A 10,824-nucleotide genomic window follows, 5' to 3' on the forward strand; every position below is an offset into this window, starting at 1 on the left:
ACTCTGTATAATCGGCTCCAGTTTCATCCATCTCAACAGAACTGATTCAAATGTATTCTTTTTAACAGCTGAGTAATACTCCATTGTGTATATGTACCAAAGCTTTCTTATCCATTCATCTGCTGATGGACATCTAGGTTGTTTCCATGTCCTGGCTATTATAAACAGTGCTGCGATGAACATTGGGGTACATGTGTCTCTTTCAATTCTGGTTTCCTCGGTGTGTATGCCCAGCAGTGGGACTGCTAAAAATATGGAACACTTCACGAATTTGCGTGTCATCCTTGCGCAGGGGCCATGCTAATCTTCTCTGTATCGTTCCAATTTTAGTATATGTGCTGCCGAAGCGAGCACTCAAAAATATTTTTTGAAAACAAGAGGAGTCAGAAGAACCAAGGGGACTATAATAGTGAATATATTTAAGAGTTTATAAATTTCATTCAAAACAAGGCTTCATTTGTTGGGTTTTTTAAAATACGTGATTTGAGGTGCTGTTTTCATTTTCAAAAGACAACCACTTTCAAAATATTTAAACAAATCTTGACTGTATTCACCATGATATTTCCAAATAATATTATATGCATATTATTGTTTCTTGATTCATTCATTTGAGACATTATCAATTCTCTTTTCTTTTTCTTGGTAAAAGTATATATTGAAAGTTTATTTTGTTCATTGTGCTAGAGCTTAAATGTAACATAAAAAAGAAACCATGGTTTATCAAGGTTTTTATAGTTTCAAGGTCTTTATAATTTAGGAGCTGAGTCAAGAATACAAAAGTTAATACATTAAAAATACAATTATTATAATTGAATGTGAGGCATATACATTTTCTAGCACTATTCCCTAAATACCTCTTGCATTATCTTGATTTTTTTAACAAGGTCTTTTTTTTGGCTGTGCTGGGTCTTTGTCCCTGCATGGGGTTTTCTCTAGTTCTGGCTTCTCTTGTTGTGAAGCACAGGATCTAGGTGCTCGAATTTCAGTAATTGCAGCATGTGGGCTCAGTAGTTGTGGCTCTCGGGCTCTAGAGCACAAGCTCAATAGTTGCTCTGAGGCATGAGGAGTCTTCCTGGATCAAGGATTGAACCTGTGTCTCCTACATTGGCAGGCAGATTCTTTACCGCTGAGCTACCAGGGAAGCCCTGTTTTCTGTTTTGTTTTGTTTTTTAAATAGACTTTATATTTTAGAACCATTTTATGTTTACAGCAATACTAAGCAGTAGGTATAGAGATTTCCCATATACCTCCTATCTCCATGTATGCATATCCTCTCCCATTATTTACATCCCCCACCAGAGTGGTACATTTGTTACAAATGATGGACCGACACTGAAATATAATCATCCAAATCCACAGTTTATATTACCATTCACTCTTGATAGTGTACATTTTATGAGTTGAGACAAATGGATAATAATATGTATCCACCATTATAGAATGATACAGAGTATTTGTGCCTGGGTGCTCAGTCACTTCAGTCGTGTCCAACTCTTTGCAACCCTATGGACTATAGTCCACCAGGCTCCTCTGTCCATGGGGTTCTCCAAGCAAGAATACTGGAGTGGGGTTGTCATGCCCTGCCCCAGGGGGTCTTCCCCATCCAGGGATCGAACCTGGATCTCCTGCCTTGCAGGTGGATTCTTTACCCACTGAGCCACCTGGGAAGCCCACAGAGTATTTTCACTGCCCTAAAAATCCACTGTACTCTGCCTATTCATCTATCTTCCTCTCACCCCTGCCCCAATCCCTGGCAACTAACTACTGATTTTTTTTACTGCCACCTTTTGCAAAATGTCAAATAGTTGGAATTATACATTATGTAACCTCTTAAGAGTGACTTCTTTCACTCGGTAATATGTATTTAAGCTTCCTTCATGTCTATTAATGTCATTACTCATTAGGGAAATGCAAATCAAAACCACAGTAAAATACCACTTCACACCCACTAAGATGGCAATAAACAAAAAGAAGGATGATAACAAGTATTGGTAAAGATATGGAGAAAATTTGAAACCTCATACATTGCTGGTATGAAGCAAAATGGTGCAGCTGATTTGGAAAACCACTTGACAGTTCCTCAAAAAGTTAAACATATTTACTACATGACCTAGCAATTCCACTTCTAAGTATACATCCAACAGAAATAAAATATACAATCTCACAAGACTTGTCTGTGGATGTTCATAGCAACATTATGTATAATAGCCAAAATGTGGAAATAATCTGTGTCCATTGATACATTGATAAAGTGTGGTATATCAGTAAAATAGAGTATCAATCAGCCATAAAAGGAATGAAGTACTGATCCATACCACAACATTGATGAACCTTTAAAAAATGACGTTAAATCACAGAAGCCAGACACAAAAGGCCCCATATGGATAATTCCATTCATTTGAAACATCCAAGATAGACAAATCCATCGAGACAGAAAGTTAATTAGAGGTCAAGGTTGCACAACTTTGTGAATACACTAAAAAGCAATGAACTGTACATTTAAAAATGGTATGTGGCATGTGAATTATATCTTGGGGTGGGGGAGAGGAAGAAAAGGAGTAGGGAAAAAATACCACTACCAAGCAAATGAAATTGCTGATGTTGTCACAGATTCTCCTAAGGTGCCAATTATTTTCTCTGTGAAGGGAAGGGGCAGGTTTCTGATAAAGCCAACATCTAATTGGGAATGGCTGTGCTCCAGGACCCTGCAGGACACATTTTAATAACACTCCTCTAATAGTTACTCTGGTAATTTCACCAGAAATGTGTGCAGTACATTTTGCTTTCCCCAACAATTTCTGTTAAAAGCACAGTGATGTTTTCTGTTCTATGTTTATCCAAAACTTAGATGCACAGGTTGTTCTTGAAAGACATTTTCTTCTCCAGCTGAGCAATGGACATGCCAGGGAGCTGATCATGTCTGATGAGAAGCTGTCTCACTTACACACATTGCTGGCCTATGAAAGAGGATTAATGCAGTGTCAGTTAAGTGACATGCTCTTGTTTGTAGTTTAAATCCCATAAATTTGTGATCAAGCATTTGTTTTTATACTGAAATGGGAGAATATAAATACTCAGGCTTGTGTGTAATGATTTTGCCACCTAGTTTGCCAGTGAAAAGTTTTTCTTTCACTTGTTTGTAGTTAATGCTGCTTGGCTTCCTGCCAGTTAATAACAATTACCCCATATTGTCATCTTGTCTGAAAGAATTCTGCAGTAGTAGATTCTGCACAAATGTCTAACGAATGAATGAATGATGTGTTTTTCTTGTTTATTTTTCATGGGGGGTACAGAATCATAAGTAAATGCTTTATGTTGTGAGTCAGCCATAAAGAAATTAGATCCAACATCATTTAAATGAAAAGTCAAAGGCCAGGAAGCAGATAGACAGTAGTGTGATGGGATCTGTTATGAACGTGGATCACTTTGTTCCCAGCCAATAGCATGATTCCTAGGAGTCCAGGAAAGAGCCAGGCAAGAGTGAGGGTTAGGCCATAAAAGAAGGTAGGTCTCTCTGTGCACAGTCTTCTTACTTCCTCTTGCAAGCAATTGATCTCCCCTTAACTCTAGTTACTGAATGAAGGCTTCATATTGGCATGGAGTGCAGTTTCTTAAAAGACCCCCAAAGATTGGGTTTGCTGAGCTTAAACTGAAAAAAAGTGAAAGCTAGTCACACAGTCATGTCCAACTCTGCGATTTCATGGACTGCAGCCTGTCCCACTCCTCTGTCCATGGAATTCTCCAGGCAAGAGTACTGGAGTGCGTTGCAGTTTCCTTCTCCAGGGGATCTTCCCAACCCGAGGATGGAACCCATGTCTCCCACATTGCAGGCAGGTTCTTTACCAGCTGAACCACAAGCCCTTGGGAACACTTAATGCTCTCTGTTGCCCCTTGTGGGTGCTCCAAAGGCTTACAGCCTGATAAACTGATAAGGAACAGATAGCTTCATCATGGGAGATGAAATAATCAGAAGTTGAAAAGTTTTAGCCAAGTTGTCAACGATTAAGGACAACTCCTGTGTTAAGGTTGAAAGTCACTTTGATTGCTCACTTACAGATGACAGCACTCAGGTCACAGAACTCTTTGCTTGCCCTGTTCCTAAATCATTTGCCAGCCCTGTTTTTCTCTCCTTCTTTGAAAGTGTCTTGAAAGGTCTGTAAGCTCCAACCTGAACACCACCCACACTTGGACAACAGTGGTATCCCTGGCAAGTCCAAATCCCTTTCTTGCTGCAAAAGTCCTCCTGCTGTCTCAATTTCTCAACTGAATTTAGAAGTTTGCATGGACTTTTATCATTACAGTTTGGTCCCAGACCCCTACTGCTACCAAGCTCATATGTAACTTTTATCCCTATCTTTCAGACCTAGTCCACCTCTATGCCTACTTTCCACCAATCCTTTCTGAACATGTCTTGTTTCTGCCAAAAGGTGTGTTCTAAGCCCTGGGGTCACATCATTTCCATGCTGGCCAGCATACAACTTTGAACATAGGAAATATTTAAGAAATTTATCTGAAGAAAAGGAAGACACTAATTCAAAAAGATATAGGCACCCTTGTGTTCATTGCAACATTATTTACAATAACCAAGATAGGAAAACAACCTAAGTGTCCATCAATGATTAAATTGGTAAAGAAATTGTGATATATATATATGCAATGGAATATTATTCAGTCATAAAAAGAGTAAATTCCTATCATTTTCCACAACATGGATGGACCTTAAAGGCATTATGCTAAGTGAAATAAGTCAAACAGAGAAAGAAAACTACTGTATGATCTCTCTCTCTTTGGCCATTTACGATGGCATGCAGGAACTTAGTTCTCTGAATAAGGATGAAACCTCACCCCCTGTAGTGGAAGTGCAAATTCTTAACCACTAGACTGCCAGGGAAGTCCCTGTATGTTCTCTCTTATATGTGGAATCTAAGGGAAAAAAACCACCAAGTTCTTAGATAAAGAGAACAGATTGGTAGTTGTAAGAGACAGGGAGTAGAGGGTGGGAGGAATGGGTGAACTGTTTTGGCAGATGTTTTTCATTAGATAAATTGACCAATTTAAAAAATATAAATTTATTTATTTTATTTTTTTTTTTACTTTTTTTTAAATTAAATTTTAAAATCTTTAATTCTTACATGTGTTCCCAAACATGAAACCCCCTCCCACCTCCCTCCCCATAACATCTCTGTGGGTGATCCCCATGCACCAGCCCCAAGCATGCTGTATCCTGCGTCAGACATAGACTGGCGATTCAATTCTTACATGATAGTATACATTATAGAATGCCATTCTCCCAAATCATCCCGCCCTCTCCCTCTCTGAGTCCAAAAGTCCGTTATACACAGCTGTGTCTTTTTTCCTGTCTTGCATACAGGGTCGTCATTGCCATCTTTCTAAATTCCATATATATGTGTTAGTATACTGTATTGGTGTTTTTCTTTCTGGCTTACTTCACTCTGTATAATCGGCTCCAGTTTCATCCATCTCATCAGAACTGATTCAAATGAATTCTTTTTAACGGCTGAGTAATACTCCATTGTGTACATGTACCAAAGCTTTCTTATCCATTCATCTGCTGATGGACATCTAGGTTGTTTCCATGTCCTGGCTATTATAAACAGTGCTGCGATGAACATTGGGGTACATGTGTCTCTTTCAATTCTGGTTTCCTCGGTGTGTATACCCAGCAGTGGGATTGCTGGGTCATAAGGTAGTTCTATTTGCAATTTTTTAAGGAATCTCCACACTGTTCTCCATAGTGGCTGTACTAGTTTGCATTCCCACCGACAGTGTAGGAGGGTTCCCTTTTCTCCACACCCTCTCCAGCATTTATTGCTTGCAGATTTTTGGATCGCAGCCATTCTGACTGGTGTGAAGTGGTACCTCATTGTGGTTTTGATTTGCATTTCTCTGATAATGAGTGATGTTGAGCATCTTTTCATGTGTTTGTTAGCCATCAGTATGTCTTCTTTGGAGAAATGTCTATTTAGTTCTTTGGCCCATTTTTTGATTGGGTCGTTTATTTTTCTGGAGTTGAGCTGCATAAGTTGCTTGTATATTTTTGAGATTAGTTGTTTGTCAGTTGCTTCATTTGCTATTATTTTCTCCCATTCAGAAGGCTGTCTTTTCACCTTGCTTATAGTTTCCTTTGTTGTGCAGAAGCTTTTAATTTTAATTAGATCCCATTTGTTTATTTTTGCTTTTATTTCCAGAATTCTGGGAGGTGGATCATAGAGGATCCTGCTGTGATTTATGTCTGAGAGTGTTTTGCCTATATTCTCCTCTAGGAGTTTTATAGTTTCTGGTCTTACATTTAGATCTTTAATCCATTTTGAGTTTATTTTTGTGTGCGGTGTTAGAAAGTGATCTAGTTTCATTCTTTTACAAGTGGTTGACCAGTTTTCCCAGCACCACTTGTTAAAGAGATTGTCTTTACTCCATTGTATATTCTTGCCTCCTTTGTCAAAGATAAGGTGTCCATATGTGTGTGGATTTATCTCTGGGCTTTCTATTTTGTTCCATTGATCTATATGTCTGTCTTTGTGCCAGTACCATACTGTTTTGATGACTGTGGCTTTGTAGTAGAGCCTGAAGTCAGGCAAGTTGATTCCTCCAGTTCCATTCTTCTTTCTCAAGATTGCTTTGGCTATTCGAGGTTTTTTGTATTTCCATACAAATCTTGAAATTATTTGTTCTAGTTCTGTGAAAAATATGGCTGGTAGCTTGATAGGGATTGCGTTGAATTTGTAAATTGCTTTGGGTAGTATACTCATTTTCACTATATTGATTCTTCCAATCCATGAACATGGTATATTTCTCCATTTATTAGTATCCTCTTTGATTTCTTTCATCAGTGTTTTATAGTTTTCTATATATAGGTCTTTAGTTTCTTTGGGTAGATATATTCCTAAGTATTTTATTCTTTTTGTTGCAATGGTGAATGGAATTGTTTCCTTAATTTCTTTTTCTACTTTCTCATTATTAGTGTATAGGAATGCAAGGGATTTCTGTGTGTTGATTTTATATCCTGCAACTTTACTATATTCATTGATGAGCTCTAGTAATTTTCTGGTGGAGTCTTTAGGGTTTTCCATGTAGAGGATCATGTCATCTGCAAACAGTGAGAGTTTTACTTCTTCTTTTCCAATTTGGATTCCTTTTATTTCTTTTTCTGCTCTGATTGCTGTGGCCAAAACTTCCAGAACTATGTTGAATAGTAGCGGTGAAAGTGGACACCCTTGTCTTGTTCCTGACTTTAGGGGAAATGCTTTCAATTTTTCACCATTAAGGATAATGTTTGCTGTGGGTTTGTCATATATAGCTTTTATTATGTTGAGGTATGTTCCTTCTATTCCTGCTTTCTGGAGAGTTTTTATCATAAATGGATGTTGAATTTTGTCAAAGGCCTTCTCTGCATCTATTGAGATAATCATATGGTTTTTATTTTTCAATTTGTTAATGTGGTGAATTACATTGATTGATTTGCGGATATTGAAGAATCCTTGCATCCCTGGGATAAAGCCCACTTGGTCATGGTGTATGTTCTTTTTAATATGTTGTTGGATTCTGATTGCTAGAATTTTGTTGAGGATTTTTGCATCTATGTTCATCAGTGATATTGGCCTGTAGTTTTCTTTTTTTGTGACATCTTTGTCAGGTTTTGGTATTAGGGTGATGGTGGCCTCATAGAATGAGTTTGGAAGTTTACCTTCCTCTGCAATTTTCTGGAAGAGTTTGAGTAGGATAGGTGTTAGCTCTTCTCGAAATTTTTGGTAGAATTCAGCTGTGAAGCCGTCTGGACCTGGGCTTTTGTTTGCTGGAAGATTTCTGATTACAGTTTCAATTTCCGTGCTGGTGATGGGTCTGTTAAGATTTTCTATTTCTTCCTGGTTCAGTTTTGGAAAATTGTACTTTTCTAAGAATTTGTCCATTTCTTCCACGTTGTCCATTTTATTGGCATACAACTGCTGATAGTAGTCTCTTATGATCTTTTGTATTTCTGTGTTGTCTGTTGTGATCTCTCCATTTTCATTTCTAATTTTATTGATTTGATTTTTCTCTCTTTGCTTCTTGATGAGTCTGGCTAGTGGTTTGTCAATTTTATTTATCCTTTCAAAGAACCAGCTTTTGGCCTTGTTGATTTTTGCTATGGTCTCTTTTGTTTCTTTAGCATTTATTTCTGCCCTAATTTTTAAGATTTCTTTCCTTCTACTAACTCTGGGGTTCTCCAATTCTTCCTTTTCTAGTTGCTTTAGTTGTAGAGTTAGGTTATTTATTTGACTTTTTTCTTGTTTCTTGAGGTATGCCTGTATTGCTATGAACTTTCCTCTTAGCACTGCTTTTATAGTGTCCCACAGGTTTTGGGTTGTTGTGTTTTCATTTTCATTAGTTTCTATGCATATTTTGATTTCTTTTTTGATTTCTTCTGTGATTTGTTGGTTATTCAGAAGTGTGTTGTTCAACCTCCATATGTTGGAATTTTTAGTAGTTTTTCTCCTGTAATTGAGATCTAATCTTAATGCATTATGGTCAGAAAAGATGCTTGGAATGATTTCGATTTTTTTGAATTTATCAAGTTTAGATTTATGGCCCAGGATGTGATCTATCCTGGAGAAGGTTCCATGAGCACTTGAGAAAAAGGTGAAATTCATTGTTTTGGGGTGAAATGTCCTATAGATATCAATTAGGTCTAATTGATCTAATGTATCATTTAAAGTTTGCGTTTCTTTGTTAATTTTCTGTTTAGTTGATCTGTCCATAGGTGTGAGTGGGGTATTAAAGTCTCCCACTATTATTGTGTTATTGTTGATTTCCCCTTTCATACTTGTTAGCATTTGTCTTACATATTGCGGTGCTCCTATATTGGGTGCATATATATTTATAATTGTTATATCTTCTTCTTGGATTGATCCTTTGATCATTATGTAGTGGCCTTCTTTGTCTCTTTTCACAGCCTTTGTTTTAAAGTCTATTTTATCAGATATGAGTATTGCCACTCCTGCTTTCTTTTGGTCTCTATTTGCGTGGTATATCTTATTCCAGCCCTTCACTTTCAGTCTATATGTGTCCCTTGTTTTGAGGTGGGTCTCTTGTAAGCAGCATATAGAGGGGTCTTGTTTTTGTATCCATTCGGCCAGTCTTTGCCTTTTGGTTGGGGCATTCAACCCATTAAATTTATTTATTTTAATTGAAGACTAATTACTTTACTATATTGTATTGGTTTTGGCATGCATCAACATGAATCTGCCACGGGTATACACGTGTTCCCCATCCTGAACCTCCCTCCCACCTCCCTCCCCATACCATCCCTCTGGGTCATCCCAGTGCACCAGCCCCAAGCATCCTGTATCAGGCATCGAACCTAGACTGGTGATTCATTTCACATATGATATTATACATGTTTCAATGCCATTCTCCCAAATCATCCCACCCTCTCCCTCTCCCACAGAGTCCAAAAGACTGTTCTATACATTTGTGTCTCTTTTGCTGTCTCACATACAGGGTTATCGTTACCTTCTTTCTAAAATCCATATATATGTGTTAGTATACTGTATTGGTGTTTTTCTTTCTGGCTTACTTCACTCTGTATAATAGGCTCCAGTTTCATCCACCTCATTAGAACTGATTCAAATGTATTCTTTTTAATGGCTGAGTAATATTCCATTGTGTATATGTACCACTGTTTTCTTATCTATTCATCTGCTGATGGACATCTAGGTTGCTTCCATGTTCTGGCTATTATAAACAGTGCTGTGATGAACATTGGGGTACACGTGTCTCTTTCAATTCTGGTTTCCTCGGTGTGTATGCCCAGCAGTGGGATTGCTGGGTTGCATGGCAGTTCTATTTCCAGCTTTTTAAGGAATCTCCACACTGTTCTCCATAGTGGCTGTACTAGTTTGCATTCCCACCAACAGTGTAAGAGGGTTCCTTTTTCTCCACACCCTCTCCAGCATTTATTGTTTGTAGACTTTTGGATAGCAGCCATTCTGACTGGCGTGAAATGGTACCTCATTGTGGTTTTGATTTGCATTTCTCTGATAATGAGTGATATTGTGAACATCTTTTCATGTGTTTTTTAGCCATCTGTATGTCTTCTTGGGAGAAATGTCTGTTTAGTTCTTTGGCCCATTTTTTGATTGGGTCGTTTATGTTTCTGGAATTGAGCTGCAGGAGCTGCTTGTATATTTTTGAGATTAATTCTTTGTCAGTTGCTTCATTTGCTATTATTTTCTCCCATTCTGAAGGCTGTCTTTTCACCTTGCTTATAGTTTCCTTTGCTGTGCAGAAGCTTTTAATTTTAATTAGGTCCCATTTGTTTATTTTTGCTTTTATTTCCAATATTCTGGGAGGTGGCTCATAGAGGATCCTGCTGTGATTTATGTGAGAGAGTGTTTTGCCTATGTTTTCCTCTAGGAGTTTTATAGTTTCTGGTCTTACGTTTAGATCTTTAATCCATTTTGAGTTTCTTTTTGTGTATGGTGTTAGAAAGTGTTCTAGTTTCATTCTTTTACAAGTGGTTGACCAGTTTTCCCAGCACCACTTGTTAAAGAGATTGTCTTTTCTCCATTGTATATTCTTGCCTCCTTTGTCAAAGATAAGGTGTCCATAGGTGCGTGGATTTACCTCTGGGTTTTCTATTTTGTTCCATTGATCCATATTTCTGTCTTTGTGCCAGTACCATACTGTCTTGCTGACTGTGGCTTTGTAATAGAGCCTGAAGTCAGGCAGGTTGATTCCTCCAGTTCCATTCTTCTTTCTCAAGGTTGCTTTGGCTATTCAAGTTTTTTTGTATTTCCATACAAATTGTGAAATTATTTGTTCTAG

The 10,824-nt window shown here is 37.8% G+C and overlaps 1 non-coding gene across 1 annotated transcript; it reads right to left on the reverse strand.

Moving 5' to 3' along the window:
- Window positions 1–247: 247 nt before the first annotated feature.
- LOC138072106 (U6 spliceosomal RNA) lies at window positions 248–354 on the reverse strand. Its single transcript, XR_011144254.1, has one exon. It is a non-coding gene; the product is annotated as a U6 spliceosomal RNA (small nuclear RNA).
- Between the last annotated feature and the right edge of the window lie 10,470 nt (window positions 355–10,824).

Source organism: Capricornis sumatraensis, chromosome X, assembly GCF_032405125.1.
Source record: "Capricornis sumatraensis isolate serow.1 chromosome X, serow.2, whole genome shotgun sequence".
Classification (NCBI taxonomy): domain Eukaryota; kingdom Metazoa; phylum Chordata; class Mammalia; order Artiodactyla; family Bovidae; genus Capricornis; species Capricornis sumatraensis.